Below are 20,838 nucleotides of genomic sequence, written 5' to 3'. Positions count from 1 at the left end.
CGCATGCGCGCGCGCACACACAAAATAAACCTACTTTGACATAGTGGTGGGAATAACAAGTGTTGACAGTAGCCACTTCACTTCTGTATGATGATAGGGTCTGCGATAGAGACGACGACATTCAGTTAACGACGATATTAGAAGTGGTTATTAATGATAAGTAGAATCTCTTTACAAGTGAGATCCTATTCAACAGCCTATATCGACAAAACACCGAATCGATGGAATGAGGTAGATATACGAAAAAATCATATTTCAATTATTACGATTTAATTCTCTCTCTCTAAACCCCCCACTAACTTAATCGTCGGAGGGGTTACAGTCGGCACCATACCGGTACCTGACTCAGCTATCTTTATTTTATAGAAAACAGTGTTGTACTAGTCGCGGCGAATTTCAACCCCAATATATATATATATATATATATATATATATATATAATATGTGTATATGTATGAAAATCATCAATTCAATAATCAATGTAGGCAAAACAGGCTAATGCTTTTATTTATTTATTTATTTTTAAACCACTTCCTTATGCAATTTGCATATTTAAACACTTCTTTCATTATTCCCAAACACAAACCAATCGCCATGTGAATATGTGATACACATTTTGGTGATTCTTACGAATCTCGAACCAGCCAGAATGCTAGATGATTTGATACAAAATCATTTTGATCACATGGGATAGATATGTAATTGGTTTGTTACTGCTGCTTTCTGATTTGGTTTCAAAATTTCAGACCATTAATCAAACAACTCCTGTTTTGACGGACTGGTTTAATATTAGTGGGGGATAACGTATTGGAAGTAATGAAGAAATAAAGATAACTTTGAATTTACAAAGTTGAAGAAATTTATAGAGAATTTTAATATACTATTGATAACAGTACATGTATTTATAAATAAATAACTCTAAGAAATCCTGAAAGCATAAAGAAACTAGTCGTATAAGAAATTGTTCAAAATCAACTTCTCTCCTAAAAATAAAGTAAAAAATCTAATTGGTAAAAACTAGAATCGTTCTTTCTGTCTTAGTGATTTATTCTGGGTATTTTCTTGTTGGGCTGGGCTGGGCTTGACTGGCCATGTTTTAGGTTATTTCAGGCCAACTTACTGTTGGGTCCTTATGTTTGTACAGTTGCTTTTCATTCAATAAATTGTTTTACTCTTTATTAAAATAATAATAAATAACTTAGCTAATCTAACATGATAAAACAAATTGCAAAGGCTTTCAAAGTAGGAGAGTTGAACACTACCTACATTTATTTAACCAATATCTCCATCTTTACCTTACCACTTGAAATATTTATTTCCAATTACCAGCCGAAAGTACCAAAATATCTATGGGTTATTGTGATAGGTGTCCGAGTCTGACAAAATTTTATGATAATTATCATTAATTAAACTAGAAATTTTTTGACAGATTCATGTTTTAAGTGATACCCAAAAACTCTATTTTCTAGATATTTCTCGTTCAATTTAAATCACCAAATACTTAGAACTAAAGATAGAAAGTTTGGATGCACTTGTGTAACTCGACTATCAAAATAAAAAAAGTTAAATTTCCCAATTAATTTATTCAGTGGGTAAATCATTTTCTGGTTTTTTTTTTTTTTTTTTTTTAAATCCCCTATTAATATATTAAGTGAGTGAATAATTTTTTTTTCTTTTTTTGACCTTTTCATTAACTAAATTCATAAACCAAACCAATCGACACAATGTTCTTAATTTTAAGTCCAAAAGAAAAGGGAAATGGTTTTCTTTTGATTCTGTTGCTCTCTGTGTCCCCCTACTTCTAGATGCTTACTATTTGTTGGTCCCACAAGAATATATATGCACATGCTGTTCACTCACTATATTTTTGAAATATTCCATTTTTGTGGACGGCACAAGAAATTATACAATATCCTTGCGCTTTATATATTATTGGATCATTTATTAAGTGTCGTCTATTAATGTTTTTACTTTCTTATTTTTGCTTTTTCAAAAAATAAAATCATGATTTTCATTTTTGAAACTGAAATATAAAGTAGAATTATGTTTACTAATTTTGTATGCTTTCAATATTTTCAAAACAATAAATTAGAAAGTAAGTTTAGTAATTATATTTTTTATTTTATATTTTGTTTTCTAAATTGTATATATATATATATATATATATATATATATATCATCAATGCTGCAATTTCCGACTGCCAGAAACCAAAATTCCAGACTGCAATTCCCGAATGCCAGAAACCAAAATTCCAGATTTGCCTTTTAGAATGAGAGATTTCACTATATATATATATATGAAGAATCATGTTTCCAAATACTCTTCCCCGTTGTGAGGCCAAACAAACCACGAACCACAACATGGAGAAAATATCATTAAAATCATTGATTGGGCAAGAAAGATTTGATTTGGCAATATGAGATGGAGATGACTGAATAAGCAGGGTTAGGTTCAATTCACTTGCTGTTTCAGATTTCTCCTGTTGAGCCAATTCATCTTTGAAGCAAAATTTTCTAAAGAGAGAGACGAAGAGACTTGACTGATTCAAGGATTCTATGATTGAAACCAAATGTACAGGGCATGTGATGAAATTGGTGTGCCCATGCCCAGTAAAGCATTGGTTGGCGACGACGTTCTCTTCCTCATCTTCCTCCTAGTTGATTTGAGCCTCAATTTGCTCTCACAAATTTGAGCCACCCGACGGAGGTTCCTCTGTTGAATCATTCGATTTTGAGGTTGGGTTTCACCATCGACAATAGATCCGTGGGAAGCGAGTATTTGTAGAGAGAGAAAGAAAGACATAGGAGAGAGAGGCGTTCTCGGAAGTGGCGATGATAGAAGTGGTTGTCGGCAATGGCGATGATGGTGATGGTCGTCGACAATGAGGGTCTGTGCTTCATTTCTTTTCTTTTCTTTTTTTCTTTTCTTTTTTTTTTTTTATGTTGATTTGGGTATATTGTTGATGGTGTGTATGAAAGAGAAGAGAGTTGGTTTGTGGCAGTGACTATGGTGGGAGGAGGTGGCAGTGGCAATGACCATGGTGGGGAGGAGGTGGGTGGATGAGATGGGTAATATATGGCGGATGGCGGATGACTGGTTAGAAATTTTTTTATTTTTTTTTTAAATGCTACAGTATATAAAGTAATTTTCTTGAACAATGTAGAAAATAGAGAAAGTGAGAAAGTACCTTCTTAAAACAAAAAAGTGAAAGCATTTTATTAAACATAATTTTTACTTTTGATTCTTAATTTTAGGAATTAGTAGTAAAAATCATGAATAATTCCTGTTAGTAAACAGGCTCTAAGCGAGTTCACCATTAGACTCGGAATATTATTGGATCATTCATTTAGGAGATTCTAGAAATTTTCATGATTTTTCCACGTGAGGAAATCGGAATTTTCTGAGCAACCATCCACCGCTCTTTGGCCAATATACTAAACATATTTGTGTCCTCTAATGAAAAGCTGAAGAATATTATTGTCATTATATATATATATATATATATATATATATATATATCTGTTTTTATGTTGTAATAATAATGTTGCTCAGTTTCTTCTGCAATGGTAGTACTATCTAATTTGCTTTATTACATTTTCACTATTAGCTTTTAATGATGTTAGTGCATGGTCTTGTTTACAACAAATGTGGTGAAACCAAAATCGTATTAGAAAAAACTAACAAAAAAAATAAACATGTACCATATACAAATACAAAGATTTATGTTACTTGTAGTAGGCAAAAGATTATGCAAAAATAAAGAGGTTATAAGTTTTAGTTCCAATACCCTCTCCAGGTCAAAAGTGTCTTTTAGCATTCTCATGTCACACACACTACATACTATACTATATAATAAGTTACAGTTAGGGCTCAAATCTTTTGCTGTGAGTTACTCTGTAGTCCCCTGCTGTGAGCTGATGAAAGGCCTTAGTTTGGCCACGTGTGCTTCAGTTTGTAATATGTCTGTGGGCTCCACTAAAATAGTGCAAAACGCATTATTCCGTTAAATCTACCTTCCGTTAAACATCCATCTCTCGGCATCTCTGAAAAAGCCCAAAAGAGCCGGCTCTACAAATTAATTGAGCCGTCTTCAAAAAATTTGGTTGAGCCGTCTCCACATTTCTTCTTGAGCCGGCTGTCCATTATTTTTTTTTTCTTTTATTTTTATTTTTTTTTGCTTGGCAAGGAGCCGGCTCTAAAAATTCTGATCACAGGAACTCTGATCACCTTCACCATCAAAATAAGCTATTGATACAGTTCTGTAAAACTAATTTCACACATCTGTAAAACTAATTTGACACCTAAATTTAATATTTTTTAATTCTTTCATTTTTCATCAGTTAGTGTAAATTATGATATTTTTCTACTTGAAATTGACATTGGTTAAGCATTCTAGCATATTTAAAATGTTGGATAATTGTAGGATTTTTTTTCTATAATCTTCAATAACCATTCTAGTGAATGTAAAATCTTACATAATTGTTTTTTTTAACTGAGTTGGCTTCATTAGGTACAAATTTGTTATTCAAATATTTTTTCTTCTCATGTAAGCGGCAATTACACATTTCACAGGTTATTATGTGACATTTATGAGAAAAAATACATTGTGAAGTTTAATAAGTAGGGACACTGATTACCTTCACCATCAAAATAAGCTATTTACACAGTTCTACTAACTAATTTTACACCTCTGCAAAACTAATATAACACCTAAATTTAACATTTTTTAATTCTTTCATTTGTCATCCATTAGTGTAAATTATTATTTTTTTTTTATTTGAAATTGATATTGGTTAAGCATTCTATCGTATTTGAAATATAGCGTAATTGTAAGATTTTCTTCAATAATCTTCAATAACCATTCTAGTGAATATAAAATCTTCCGTAATTGTTTTTTTTTTTTTTAACTGAGTTGGTTTCATTACGTACTAATGTGTAATCCAAATATTTTGTCTTCTCATGTATGCGGCAATTACACATTTCACAGGTTATTATGTCACATTTCTGAGAAAAAATACGTTGTGAAGTTTAATAAGTAGGGACACTGATCACCTTCACCATCAAAATAAGCTATTCACACAGTTCTATAAAACTAATTTCACACCTCTGCCAAACTAATTTCACACCTAAATTTAACATTTTTTAATTCTTTCATTTGTCATCTGTTAGTGTAAATTATAATATTTATTTACTTGGAATTGACATTGGTTAAGCATTATAGTGTATTTAAAATATTGGATAATTGTAGGATTTTCTTCTATAATCTTCAATAACCATTCTAGTGAATGTAAAATCTTCCATAATTATTTTTTTTTAACTGAGTTGGCTTCATTAGGTACCAATGTGTTATCCAAATATTTTGTCTTCTCATGTATGCGTCAATTACACATTTCACAGGTTATTATGTGATATTTATGAGGAAAAAAAATTGTGAAGTTTAATAAGTAAGGACACTGATCACCTTCACCATCAAAATAAGTTATTCACACAGTTCTGTAAAACTAATTTCACACCTCTGCAAAACTAATTTCACACCTAAATTTAACATTTTTTAATTCTTTCATTTGTCATTTGTTAGTGTAAATTATGATTTTTTTTTTTTACTTGAAATTGACATTGGTTAAGCATTCTAACGTATTTAAAATCTTCGATAATTGTAAGATTTTCTTCTATAATCTTCAATAATCATTCTAGTGAATGTAAAATCTTGCATAATTGTTTTTTTTTTTTTTAACTGAGTTGGCTTCATTAGGTACCAATGTGTTATCCAAATATTTTGTCTTCTCATGTATGCGGTAATTACACATTTCACAGGTTATTAAGTCACATTTATGAGAAAAAATATATTGTGAAGTTTAACAAGTAGGGACACTGATCACTTTCACCATCAAAATAAACTATTTACACAGCTCTGCAAAACTAATTTCACACCTAAATTTAACATTTTTTAATTCTTTCATTTGTCATCCGTTAGTGTAAATTATGAATTTTTTTTTTTCTTGAAATTGACATTAGTTAAGCATTCTAGCGTATTTGAAATCTTAGTTAATTGTAGGATTTTCTTCTATAATTTTCAATAACCATTGTAGTGAATGTAAAATCTTCCATAATTGTTTTTTTTTTTTAACTGAGTTGGCTTCATTAGATACCAATGTGTTATCCAAATATTTTGTCTTCTCATGTATGCGGCAATTACACATTTCACAGGTTATTATGTCACATTTATGAGAAAAAATACATTGTGAAGTTTAATAAGTAGGGATATTGATCACCTTCACCATCAAAATAAGCTATTCACACAGTTCTGTAAAACTAATTTCACACCTCTGCAAAACTAATTTCACACCTAAATTTAACATTTTTTAATTCTTTCATTTGTCATCCGTTAGTGTAAATTATGATTTTTTTTACTTGAAATTGACATTAGTTAAGCATTCTAGCGTATTTGAAATCTTGATTAATTGTAGGATTTTCTTCTATAATCTTCAATAACCATTCTAGTGAATGTAAAATCTTCCATAATTGTTTTTTTTTTTTAACTGAGTTGGCTTCATTAGATACCAATGTGTTATCCAAATATTTTGTCTTCTCATGTATGCGGCAATTACACATTTCACATGTTATTATGTCATATTTATGAGAAAAAATACATTGTGAAGTTTAATAAGTAGGGACACTGATCACATTCACCATCAAAATAAGTTATTCACACAGTTCTAACAAACTAATTTCACACCTTTGCCAAACTAATTTCACACCTAAATTTAACAGCTCTTGGGATTTAATGGAGCCGGCTCTTGAAGTTCAATGGAGCCGGCTCTAAGTTGTTGAGCCGGCTCTTTGAGTTGGCAGCCGGCTCATAATAAATATGGAGCCGGCTCTTAGAATTTTTAGAGCCGGCTCTTAGAATTTTTAGAGCCGGCTCCTTGCCAAGCAAAAAAAAAAAAAAAATGAAAGAAAAAAAAAATAATGGACAGCCGGCTCAAGAAGAAATGTGGAGACGGCTCAACCCAATTTTTGGAGACGGCTCAATTAATTTGTAGAGCCGGCTCTTTTAGGCTTTTTCAGAGATGCCGAGAGATGGATATTTAACGGAAGGCAGATTTAACGGAATAATGCGTTTTGCACTATTTTAGTGGAGCTCACAGACATATTACAAACTGAAGCACACATGACCAAACTAAGGTCTTTTATCAGCTCATAGCAGGGGACTGTAGGGTAAGTCACAGCAGGAGATTTGAGCCCAATTACAAGAGTTTGGATTCTAAATGGACGGCGAGAAAATGGTCAAACAATGTGATCGGGCCGAAACAAATTTTGGACCACATTTTCACAAAATGTGGACAACATTTTCACAAATATTGAGGACCCAATGAACCTTCAAATGAGAGAGAAATTGCAGTCTCTCATGATGATGGGCAGATGCTGACTAGCATGAATTAGGTACCAATAAAAAAATCTAGTCAGATGTGTTTGATCTGCATTTTTAAACTACTTCCTCGTGCAATTTGCATTTTTAAACACTTCTTTCATTATTCCCAACCACAAACCAATCACCATGAGAATATTTGATATACATTAGCCAGAATGCTAGATGATTCGATACAAAATCATTTTGATCACATGGGATAGATATGTAATGGATTTGTCACTGCTGTTTTGTGATTTGGTTTCAAAAGTTTAGACCACAGACTGATCTTTATATTTTTATTTAAAAATTTTATTTAGTTCGCGAATTAAACAACTCCTGCTTTGACGGACTGATTTAATATGAGTAGAATAATGTAACAAAAGTTATGAATCATTCACAAATATTAAGGGTGATTTTGAATTTACAAAGTTGAAGATATTTATAAACTATTCTGATATATCATTGATAACAATACATGTATTTATATAACATCATAACAAACCTGAAAGTATAAAGAAACTATTCCCATAAAAAATTGCTCGAAATCAAACTTTTCTCATAAAAATAAAGTAAAAAATCTAATTACTAAAAATTAGTATCGTTCTTGCTGTCACAGTGATATATTCGGTGAGTAAATCAAATTTTTTTTTTTTTTTTGGCCTTTTCATTAGTTAAATCCCCCTATTAGTATTAAGTGAGTAAATAATTTTCTTTTCTTTTCTTTTTTCTTTTTTTGTTTTTTCTTCAGAGAAAGGGTTTTCATTTGATTCTGTTGTTCTCTGTGTCCCCTACTTCTTCTAGATCCTTAATATTTGTTGGTCCCACAAGTATACATGCACATGCTTTTCACTTACTATCTTTTTAATTGAAATATTCCATTTTTGTTGACAGCTATTCTCCCACTTTTTATAATCCGTCTACTGTATCTCCCACTTTTTATATTGTTGAATCATTTATTGAGTTCCGAATACAGAGATTTTAGAAATTTTTTTCCACATGAGGTTATCCAAATTTTCTGAGCAACCGTCCACGGCGGCCTATATAGTAAACCTCTAATGAAAAGCTGAAGAATATTATTATCATTATGTATATATATATATATATATATACAGGCACACATTTTCATCAAGATCCCCGAGTAGGTTGATCATCTGTCCCTTGGCGTTTATATATATATAATTTTCAGGTGCTCTACAGGCTAGCTACAGCCCCATTTTGTTGACTAAGGTTGAAAATAAAATTATACTTACAGCATTATATGATTATATGGATCCGAAAAGTGTGAGGATACCACTATACAGGGTGTAAGACTGTTACTTAACTAGATAATGCGGAGACCAATATTACATGCATTATTATAAATATAGAAAAATAAATTTAATGTAAATATATCATTCTAATAGATATAGAAGGAAGAAGTAAATAGACGAAACTGATAGAAATTCATTATTATTATTATTATGTAAAAAACTCACATTGCTGAACATGATACACGCATATATATATAGACTTGTTGGATGCCTTTCATCTGTCAATTTCCCTATTGCACATCCCACTTCCCTATTGCACATCCCACTTGTAAGACAAATGCATTTGGCCAGTAATGGTGGCCAACACACCTTACATTAGTGGCTACAAAAGATATATACAACACTCTCCTTCTATTGACAAACCAAACCCACCATTGTTGACCTTTACGTCCTTGGATTTCACAGGTTGTGCGTGAGAATTTCTTTTTTTGTTTTTCAGATGTCAAGTGCTTATTGGCCGCATTAACGTTCATAGTAATGTGTTTTACTAAGGTTGGACACACGTAGTAAATGCCTGCCATTGTAGTTAGTTTCAACTTTGGGCCAAAATAGTCTACCTGGTCCCAAAATAAACCATGACTGGTTTCAGTATTTTTTATTGATATATTAGTAGCAAATTAATTACTAAATATTTTTATAATAGGTTCTCAAAATGTGATGATTTATTTTTTTATAATTTTAATGCGATTTTACTCTCTCTCCTTCCCCCCCTATATATATAAATATATATTCAGATTATTAGCAACGACAAGTTTAAAAGTGTGGAACACAGGGTGCTGGCTCAACCGGTGGGACCAAGGGTATCAGTGGCATGTTTCTTCAATCCAAGTAGTAGGTTTCAGTCTAAGCCTTTCGGACCCATAAAGGAGCTTCTGTCCGATGGAGAACAACTCATATATAGAGATTTACTTTGCAGTGAATACTATCAATATTACAAGACCAAGGGAACAAATGTTATCTCAGCCCTTCCTCATTATAAGCTCTAGACAAGTACTTAACCATATATATATATATGTTGCTGGTTAATTACAGAAAATCGTAAGAGTTTAATTAAATAATACTGCTCAGTTTCCAGATGATAATAATAATTAATAACGCTTGAAAAAGTCGTTATAAATGGTCTGTAATAAAAGTACTGCTCATTGTGACAATGTTTGTGGCAGATATATATATATATATATATATATATATATATATATATATCTTTTTTTATGTTGTAATAATAATGCTGCTCATTTTCATCTGCAATGGCAGCACTATCTAATTTGCTGGATTACAATTTCACTATTAGTTTTGAATGATGTATGTGCATGGTCTTGTTTACAACAAATGTGGTGAAACCAAAACTGTAACAGAAAAAACTAACAAAAAAATACACATCTATGTACCATATACAAAATATAAAGATTTATATTGTTCAAAGTAGGCAAAAGATTTCAATAAAGAGGTTACAAGTTTTAATTCCAATTCTCTCTCCATGTCAAAAGCGTCTTTTAGCGTTCTGTCGTGTCACACACACTAAATAATATACTATATAATAAGCGACAAGGGTTCAGAAAATAATCGACAGCCGAGAAAAGGGTCAAACAAATCGACAATGTGATCGGGGCTGAAACAAATTTTGGACCACATTTTCACAAGATATGGACCACATTTTCACAAATATTGAGGACGCAATGAACCTTCAAATGAGAGAGAAATTGCAGTCTCTGATGATGATGGGCAGATTGTTGACTAGCATGAAGTAGGTACCAATAAAAAATTCTTTCCAGAAGCGGGATTCTATTCAATAGGACAAAACACCTGGAGAATGGAATGAGGTAGATACAAAAAAAAAAAAAAAAAAAAAAAAAAAAAAAAAAAAAATCCTATTTTAATTATTACGATTTAATTCTCTCCCTCTAAATTTCCACTAATTTGATCTTAGAGGGTCTACGGCCGACACCACACATTACCTGACTCTACCGTCTTTATTTTACAGAAAACATTGATGTACCACAACATTATTATACACAGATATATATATATATATATATATATATAATATGTGTATATGTATGAAAATCATCAATTCAATAATCAATGCAGGTAAAACAGAAAATCATCAATTCAATAATCAATGTAGGCAAAACAGGCTAGTGCTTTCTTTTATTTATTTATTTATTTTTTAAAAACCACTTCCTTATGCAATTTGCATTTTTAAACACTTCTTTCATTATTCCCAAACACAACCTATCACCAAACACAACCTATCACCATGTGAATATGTGATCTACATTTTGGTGATTCTTACGAATCTCGAACCAGCCAGAATGCTAGATGATTTGATACAAAATCATTTTGATCACATGGGATAGATATGTAATGGGTTTGTTACTGCTGCTTTCTGATTTGGTTTACCATATACTGATCTTTATATTTTTATTTAGAAAATTTATTTAGTCCGCTAATCAAACAACTCCTGTTTTGACAGACTGGTTTAATATTAGTGGGGGATAACGTATTAGAAGTTATGAAGAAATAAGGATAATTTTGAATTTACAAAGTTGAAGAAATTCATAGAGAATTTTAATATATTATTGATAACAGTATATGTATTTATAAATAAATAACTCTAAGAAATCCTGAAAGCATAGAGAAACTAGTCGTATAAGAAATTGTTCAAAATCAAACTTCTCTAGTAAAAATAAAGTAAAAAATCTAATTGCTAAAAATTAGAATCGTTCTTTCTGTCTTAGTTATTTATTCTGGGTATTTTCTTGTTGGGCTGGGCTGGGCTTGACTGGCCATGTTTTAGGTTATTTCAGGCCAACTTACTGTTGGGTCCTTATATTTGTACAGTTGCTTTTCATTCAATAAATTGTTTTACTCTTTATTAAAATAATAATAAATAACTTAGCTAATCTAACATGGTAAAACAAATTGCAAAGGCTTTCAAAGTAGGAGAGTTGAACACTACCTATATTTATTTAACCAATATCTCCATCTTTACCTTACCACTTGAAATATTTATTTCCAATTACCAGCCGAAAGTTCCAAGATATCTATGGGTTATTGTGATAGGTGTCCGAGTCTGACAAAATTTTATGATAATTATCATTAATTAAACTAGAAATTTTTTGACAGATTCATGTTTTAAGTGATATCCAAAAACTCTATTTTCTAGATATTTCTCGTTCAATTTAAATTACCAAATACTTAGAACTAAAGATAGAAAGTTTGGATGCACCTGTGTAACTCGACTATCAAAATAAAAAAAGTTAAATTTCCCAATTAATTTATTCAGTGGGTAAATCATTTTCTGGTTTTTTTTTTTTTTTTTAGTTAAATCCCCTATTAATATATTAAGTGAGTGAATTATTTTCTTTTCTTTTTTTGACCTTTTCATTAACTAAATTCATAAACCAAACCAATCGACACAATGTTCTTAATTTTAAGTCCAAAAGAAAAGGGAAATGGTTTTCTTTTGATCCTGTTGCTCTCTGTGTCCCCCTACTTCTAGATGCTTACTATTTGTTGGTCCCACAAGTATATATATGCACATGCTGTTCACTCACTATCTTTTTGAAATATTCCATTTTTGTTGACGGCACAAGAAATTTTACAATATCCTTACGCTTTTTATATTATTGGATCATTTATTAAGCGAGTTCACCGTTAGACTCGAAATATTATTGGATCATTCATTTAGGAGATTCTAGAAATTTTCATGATTTTTCCACATGAGGAAATCGGAATTTTCTGAGCAACCATCCACCGCTCTTTGGCCAATATACTAAACCTATCTGTGTCCTCTAATGAAAAGCTGAAGAATATTATTGTCATTATATATATATATATATAAAATATATATGCAGGCACGCATTTTCATCAAGATCCCCGAGTACTGCTCATTGTGACTGTTTGTGGAAGATATATATATATATATATCTGTTTTTATGTTGTAATAATAATGCTGCTCATTTTCTTCTGCAATGGTAGTACTATCTAATTTGCTTTATTACAATTTCACTATTAGCTTTTAATGATGTATGTGCATGGTCTTGTTTACAACAAATGTGGTGAAACCAAAATCGTATTAGAAAAAACTAACAAAAAAAATAAACATTTACCATATACAAAATACAAAGATTTATGTTATTTGTAGTAGGTAAAAGATTACACTATCCAAAAATAAAGAGGTTATAAGTTCTAGTTCCAATAACCTCTCCAGGTCAGAAGTGTCTTTTAGCATTCTCATGTCACACACACTACATACTATACTATAGAATAAGTTACAAGAGTTTGGATTCTAAATGGACGGCGAGAAAATGGTCAAACAATGTGATCGGGCCGAAACAAATTTTGGACCACATTTTCACAAAATGTGGACCACATTTTCACAAATGTTGAGGACCCAATGAACCTTCAAAAGAGAGAGAAATTGCAGTCTCTCATGATGATGGGCAGATGCTGAGTAGCATGAATTAGGTACCAATAAAAAATTCTAGTCAGATGTGCTTGATCTGCATTTTTAAACACTTCTTTCATTATTCCCAACCACAAACCAATCACCATGAGAATATTTGATATACATTAGCCAGAATGCTAGATGATTCGATACAAAATCATTTTGATCACATGGGATAGATATGCAATGGATTTGTCACTGCTGCTTTGTGATTCGGTTTCAAAAGTTTAGACCACAGACTGATCTTTATATTTTTATTTAGAAATTTTATTTAGCCCGCGAATTAAACAACTCCGGCTTTGACGGACTGATTTAATATGAGTAGAATAATGTAATAGAAGTTATGAATCGTTGACAAAGGTTAAGGGTGATTTTGAATTTACAAAGTTGAAGATATTTATAAAAAATTCTGATATATCATTAATAACAATACATGTATTTATATAACATCATAACAAACCTGAAAGTATAAAGACACTACTCCTATAAAAAATTGCTGGAAATCAAACTTTTCTCATAAAAATAAAGTAAAAAATTTAATTACTAAAAATTAGTATCGTTCTTTCTGTCACAGTGATATATTCGGTGAGTAAATCATTTTTTTTTTTTTTTTTTGCCTTTTCATTAGTTAAATCCCCCTATTAGTATTAAGTGAGTAAATATTTTTCTTTTCTTTTTCTTTTTTTTTTCTTTTTTTTTTTTTTTTTTTTTCCAGGGAAAAGGTTTTCATTTGATTCTGTTGTTCTCTGTGTCCCCTTCTTCTAGATCCTTAATATTTGTTGGTCCCACAAGTATACATGCACATGCTTTTCACTTACTATCTTTTTAATTGAAATATTCCATTTTTGTTGACAGCTATTCTCCCACTTTTTATAATCCGTCTACTGTATCTCCCACTTTGTATATTGTTGAATCATTTATTGAGTTCCGAATACAGAGATTCTAGAAAGTTTCATGATTTTTCCACACGGGGATATCGGAATTTTCTGAGCAACCATCCACGGCGGCCTATATAGTAAACCTCTAATGAAAAGCTGAAGAATATTATTATCATTATGTATATATATATATATATATATATATATATATATATATAGGCACACATTTTCATCAAGATCCCCGAGTAGGTTGATCATCTGTCCCTTGGCGTTTATATATATTTATATAATTTTCAGGTGCTCTACAGGCTAGCTACAGCCCCATTTTGTTGACTAAGGTTGAAAATAAAATTATACTTACAGCATTATATAATTATATGGATCTGAAAAGTGTGAGGATACCACTATACAGGGTGTAAGACTGTTACTTAACTAGATAATGCGGAGACCAACATTACATGCATTATTATAAATATAGAAAAATAAATTTAATGTAAATATATCATTCTAATAGATATAGAAGGAAGAAGTAAATAGACGAAACTAATAGAAATTCATTATTATTATTATTATTATGTAGACTTGTTGGATGCCTTTCATCTGTCAATTTCCCTATTGCACATCCCACTTGTAAGACAAATGCATTTGGCCAGTAATGGTGGCCAACACACCTTACATTAGTGGCTACATAAGATATATACAACACTCTCCTTCGATTGACAAACCAAACCCACCGTTGTTGACCTTTACGTCCTTGGATTTCACAGGTTGTGCGTGAGAATTTCTTTTTTTGTTTTTCAGATGTCAAGTGCTTATTGGCCGCATTAATGTTCATAGGAATGTGTTGTACTAAGGTTGGACACACGTAGTAAATGCCTGCCATTGTAGTTAGTTTCATTAGGTTTATTATCATTAATTTTGTGGGTTTTTGCTTGATGCAAGGATAAGAAGTTTAATTAAATATCTTATAGAAAAAAAATTAGATGATGAAAATAAGAGGATGAAGATCACCTCATATAGAGAGCGACATGAGAGCACCCTACACGGGGTCTATAATATTATATTCACTACAAGAAAAAAGGGCTTCTATGAGGGGTCAAAAACGCCGTGAAAAGTCATTCACGGCGCATTGTAGGCCCTCGTGTATGAGGGTTCCGTAAATACTTAAATTTATTTACAACATGAATATTTACCCGTTAATAATCAACTTACGAGGCACCAAAGTGTGCCGTAGAAAAGTTTTCTACGGCAAATTGTAACTACCCGTAAATAATCTCACGAGCACCGACGCATGACGTAGAAAAGTTTTCTACAACGAATTTTAACTACCCGTAAATAATATCACAAGGCACTGATGCATCCCGTAGAAAAGTTTTCTACGACGAATTTTAACTACCCGTAAATAATGTTTACGGGGGTTTCAAGCTCCCCGTAGATAACATAATTTTTAATAAAAAAAAATTATAAAACATTACCCTTAAATGCTACCTAATCATTCACACAACTTACAATTGGCATTAATTTTCAACTATCATTTAATTCAAAAATATATCAACACATTCATAGTTGCAATTTTATATATTAATGTCAATAACCATAACCAAAATAATTTCTTGAAATACCACATTAAATATATCAAAAGACTTAAAATATTTTTACAATTCAAGAATTCATGATTGATCAATGTGCCAAAATAGGAAGTAAATCCATTTACAAAAAAAAATAATCAATTTCCTAGCAATTGAGTTTCAATCTGCACTTGTCAAAAATACCACCTCATTTTCCACGATACAAAATCTAAGCAAGTAGGTGCTCCCATTGGTTCAGCAACCAAAACTCGAATAGTAGGGTTGATAAACTTGGTAGCCATGCAACCCCATATATCAAACCTCCGCCTAAATTGTTTTTACCAAAAAAATGGAAAGCATCAAATTAGTAATAAAGATGATGCAGGAATAGAAAAGATGAATTAATACTTATAAGTCATTAAACAAACCACATAGGAACTATTATAGTGTCTATTTGTGGGGCTTGCTCCAAAATACACCAATTTATGAACATCTGAATAAAGCAGCCACCAGTAAGAAATAACAGACACGTAAATATAGGAGAAGCCAATATTTAACTTCAACTCACTTATGACTTATGTCAATTATGGGTTCTTATTGAAACCACTGTTTTCAACTTAATATTGCTTTATCAAAGTGAAGAAAATTATATATAGCAACCACCTTATGATTCATTACTTAGTACTTAATTCAACGTGGCTCATATGCATTCTAACATGGCTATCTATTTAGATTGATTCCCTAAATCATTATACGCTACAGGTTTAGAAAACTCTATTCCAAAGAAGAAATATCAACATCGATCCCAAGATGTTTGTCTCAATATATTTTTAAAGTATTACAATTATTACTTCACATATTGAAATTGAAAAGTTATTACTTCATCGATAAAAATTGCATAGCACAAAAATTATAAGCAAAAAAAAGTTGCCTTATAGTACCAAAGAATAGCCGGTTTCTAATATCTAGCTGAAAATGAAAAATTCTATTTGGATTTTCAATTTGTAAAATCCAAAACCCAAAGAATGGGTGTTTGGTTGGTTTTTCTGGATGTGGTTTGCTAGATAATTCTGCCCATTTCTATTCTACTCCTGATACTGATATGATGGCTAGTATGGATGTTACTAAATCCCAAAGACAAGGAAGGGCATGGTACGCAACAAAATGCTTCAGGGAGTAATGAGGAACCATTTTTGGCAACGGATGCATTTATTATATTAAACAACATTATAAAAGCTACGACAAGAGAGAAAAAAAAAAAATTCTAAAGGGATGGAATTACGTATTCATCATAAAAAAGTATTTAATAGAGATTTTAATTTATAAAAAATACAAGCAGATAGTGCAAACTTAGGGATCTATCAAGGACATTCAGTGTATGACATCTCCTCAAAAAGCATTTAATAGAGATTTTAATTTATCAAAAATATAAGCAAATAGCGCTAACTTGGAAACTATGAAAGGACATTCAGTGTATAACATTGTTTTTCATCATTAAAAAACTGCTTTTCCAACATATAATCTTCCTTGGGCGTCTTCCCTCTCCTAATCGTCCCAGCAAGGGGTCGATTGGTGACCTTCGTCTGTCAATAAGAGTGGAATATGCACATCCATGCTGTTAATTAAAAATTAAACTGCTGCAGAGATACTTATGAAAAATGCAATCATTTCACAGCGAGTACAGGCAGAAATTGGAATTTTTGTGCTATCAATGAGAAAATACAAGAATAGTTGAGAGCACCAATTACTCTATTACTCCTTTTAAAAATGGATTTATTGCCTTTTTCATACGAGTAAGAATTTCTGGACTTGAAACAACTAAAATACATCCTCTAGCCTGATCACAAGAAAAGTTCCAAAAAGAGTTGGAATTAAAAATTAAAATGAACACCTCAGCAAAAAGTTTCAGGGAAGAGTAGACACACTAGTAAATAAGTCAAATATGGATTTGGATTAAACAATTCTCAATGCCCTGTAGATTTTCAAATAGGTCTGCAAAAGTTTGTTCAAATCGTTTACTTAATACAATCTAGAAAATATCCCCAGCCAGGATATGTTCTTTAGCTTGAAGCACTGCTTCCTTGTATGCTTCACTTGTCATGGTTGACTCCTTCAATGAAGGACCACACAAGGTACTATATAATTTAATTAGACCTGCAGCTAGCCTTGGGCTGAAATTTAAAGTCAAATTAAGCATACTACCAAGGAATATATAAACAACATAATGAATGGAGTGGATCATTAAGCATAATAATGATTACTCACGGAACTATATCATGCACTCTAGACACTAAGGTTTCCAACCGTTTCATTCCATCATTATAGGCCTCCTTAACAGAAGAAAACCAATCCAATTGCACCCAGTGGATCACAATTGCTTTCTGAAGTTGAACAAATTGCCATGGAAAAAAGGAACTCAATCATATCTAATGAAGAAATCACCGGATCTATTAAAAAAAATTAGAATTTGAAGCTATTAGTTACCACTTCATCTAAAAAATTCACAATTGAAGCTATTAGTTATCACTTCATAATAAATCAAATCCATAGATTGGAAAGATATCATTTGATTCTTGACATAACTTCAGCAAATTGCCATGGAAAAAAAGAACTCAATCATATCTAATGAAGAAATCACCGGATCTATTAAAAAAAAAATAGAATTTGAAGCTATTAGTTACCACTTCATCTAAAAAATTCACAATTGAAGCTATTCGTCATCACTTCATAACAAATCAAATCCATAGATTGGAAAGATATCACTTGATTCTTGACATAAATTCACCATATATACCTTTCCACAAATAATAATAATAATAATAAAAATAATAATAAAAAATCACCATATATGTTCCTAGCAAAATAACTTGAGAACAATTAAAACATTATCAATATTAAACATAAGAAGGAATGAATGAGACCATAAAGAAATCAAACTTTAAAAATATTTCAAGGATCTGAGTCGATATCTCAACCTACATCATATTTTGTTCTCTCATTTAGATAAAGTACATTCTTTTTAAGATTAGGATGAGGAGGGGGGGGGGGGGTGCGACATCGCTACATTAAGTCTGCGGCAACATAGAAGAGGTTGGAGAGTGAGAGTAGGCTAGAAGGGAGAAGGGAAGGTGGCTAGGTGCCCCAAAGATAGAGATGGTGCAGCATCGCTACAATTCATCTCGTTGAACCATAGTCTCATTGTTGGGTTTCACTATGTATTTGTGTTTTTGGGAGAGGAGTGAGAGTACACTTTTTAATTTAGATGGGCTCATAAAATTTCAAAAGAAGAGTGGTGAATATACTAATAAAATTAACACTTCTTACTAAAGTAGTTTTGGAATTTAATTCATGGTTAAATGGTTATAAAGAACTAAACTGGTATTTTCATTAGTCATGGGTCCACCCCAGATTAATGGCAGTTCTTCTGGAGAATAGTTATATCTAGCCAATGTTTAAAAGGCACACAAATATACAGTGAGTCCTTCACCTATAAACTCCAATTATCTGCTAATTTCTTAATCACCATAGCCCAACAACAATTAATCTACCAGGGGCTTTAGGAGTAATAAACCCTACTTTTTAACTCACAATGTTTAAGGATATGATTAGATATGTATAGTCCAACATAGAATTTTTTTCTACCATCAGGGCACACAAGTATAATAAAAAAAAGATGGTTAACATTCATAAAGACATTAATTGAAATAGATTACTATTCATACCAACCGTTTGATCAAATACATCATAGAATGAAACAAAAGAAAGAAAATTTGAGGACCCATAAATTAGTGATTAGATCAAAGAATCAAATTATGAAAATAATATATAAATAAGGAAACAACTCAAAGTCATGCACCAAATAATAAATCTATACCAATCCAAGATGCAGTCTAGATAAAGGAATAATAGTTAGCTAATTATTCAACCAAATGCGTCAATTAAAGAACAAGAACAACATTCACATATGGAAAACCCAGAAATAATTAGAGTAGGGAAACAATTACCTTGCCATAATTTGCTTATAGTGGAGTTTTGACTGCAACCCAAGCAAATCTGAACCTAACAAGTCGCTTAAAACCTATCATCAGAGTGTGGAAAGAGAATTCAAAGATACAGGGAACTTTAGATGTATATCTATTCAAACCATATATAATCATAAGCACCAAAGATGAGGAAGTAATGGATACCTTCCATAATTAGGGCTTTGGTGGAGAGAAAAGATTTTATATTACAGTAACAAAAAAGGAAATTAACAACAAAATATGCATAAATTCACATTATGCGTATGATAGAAAATACCAGAGTCATCAAATATATACATATATAAACACACACATCTGTGTGTAATACATACCAGAACTTTGACTTTGCCCGAACCTCGTTGGTGGCCGTAGGAAGATCTCTTGCCACAACCTGGTACCAATGAAACTACACAAACAATTGATGAATCCTGATATCCCAGATTTGATGCTCTAATTTCGACACAAATGCTTCCCTATTTAGAGCTTCCGATGTACATCCGCAGGCTTCTTCAAGAAATCAGAAAGCAGTTTTTTGTGATTGTGAAATGACCTCTACTCTACTAATTCTTACACATATATAGAAAGAGATTGACGAACCTTGATTTTTTACTCCAAATTGATGTGTATAGCCGTCTGAAATTCGAAGAAATTGTGGCTCCAAGTGGTTATTTGTCGTGTCTAAACCACTAAACCAGAGAAAGAACTCGATGGAGAAGCGAACCAGAGAGAGAACTCGATGGAGAGGCGAACCAGAGAGATAACTCGAATACGGAATCTACAACATCATCTGCATCTTTTTCGTCTAAAGAGAGAGAGCAGAGAGAGTTGCGGCTTCAACGCGAGAGAAAGAGTAGAGAAAAAAAGCTAGGGCTTGATATATAATCTATTGACAAAAACTACATCGTTTTTGTCAAATTTTTAATTATGTTTTCTATTAAAAAAAATCATTTATTTGGCTTTTTGGCGCTAAATTTCCCGCCAGCGGCACGGAGAGGGAAAATTTTATTTGGAAAGCTTATCTACGGGGCAAAAAAGGCCCCTTGGAAGGCTAAAAATGGTATTGCTTATTTACGGGACAAAAAAGGCGCCTTAAATATGAAATCTATTCACGGACTCTATAATACGCCGTAAAAGAACTCAAGTTTAATTTTTTTATTCTTTTCTGTATATATGTTTTGAAGTAGTTTTAGTAAGGCTA

This window comes from Cornus florida, unplaced genomic scaffold, assembly GCF_030987335.1.
Source record: "Cornus florida cultivar Cherokee Brave unplaced genomic scaffold, ASM3098733v1 CherokeeBrave_3.0.0_Hap2_Chr05, whole genome shotgun sequence".
Classification (NCBI taxonomy): Eukaryota; Viridiplantae; Streptophyta; class Magnoliopsida; order Cornales; family Cornaceae; genus Cornus; species Cornus florida.
The sequence above is the reverse complement of the archived record's forward strand: the minus strand, read 5'-3'. Positions refer to the sequence as shown.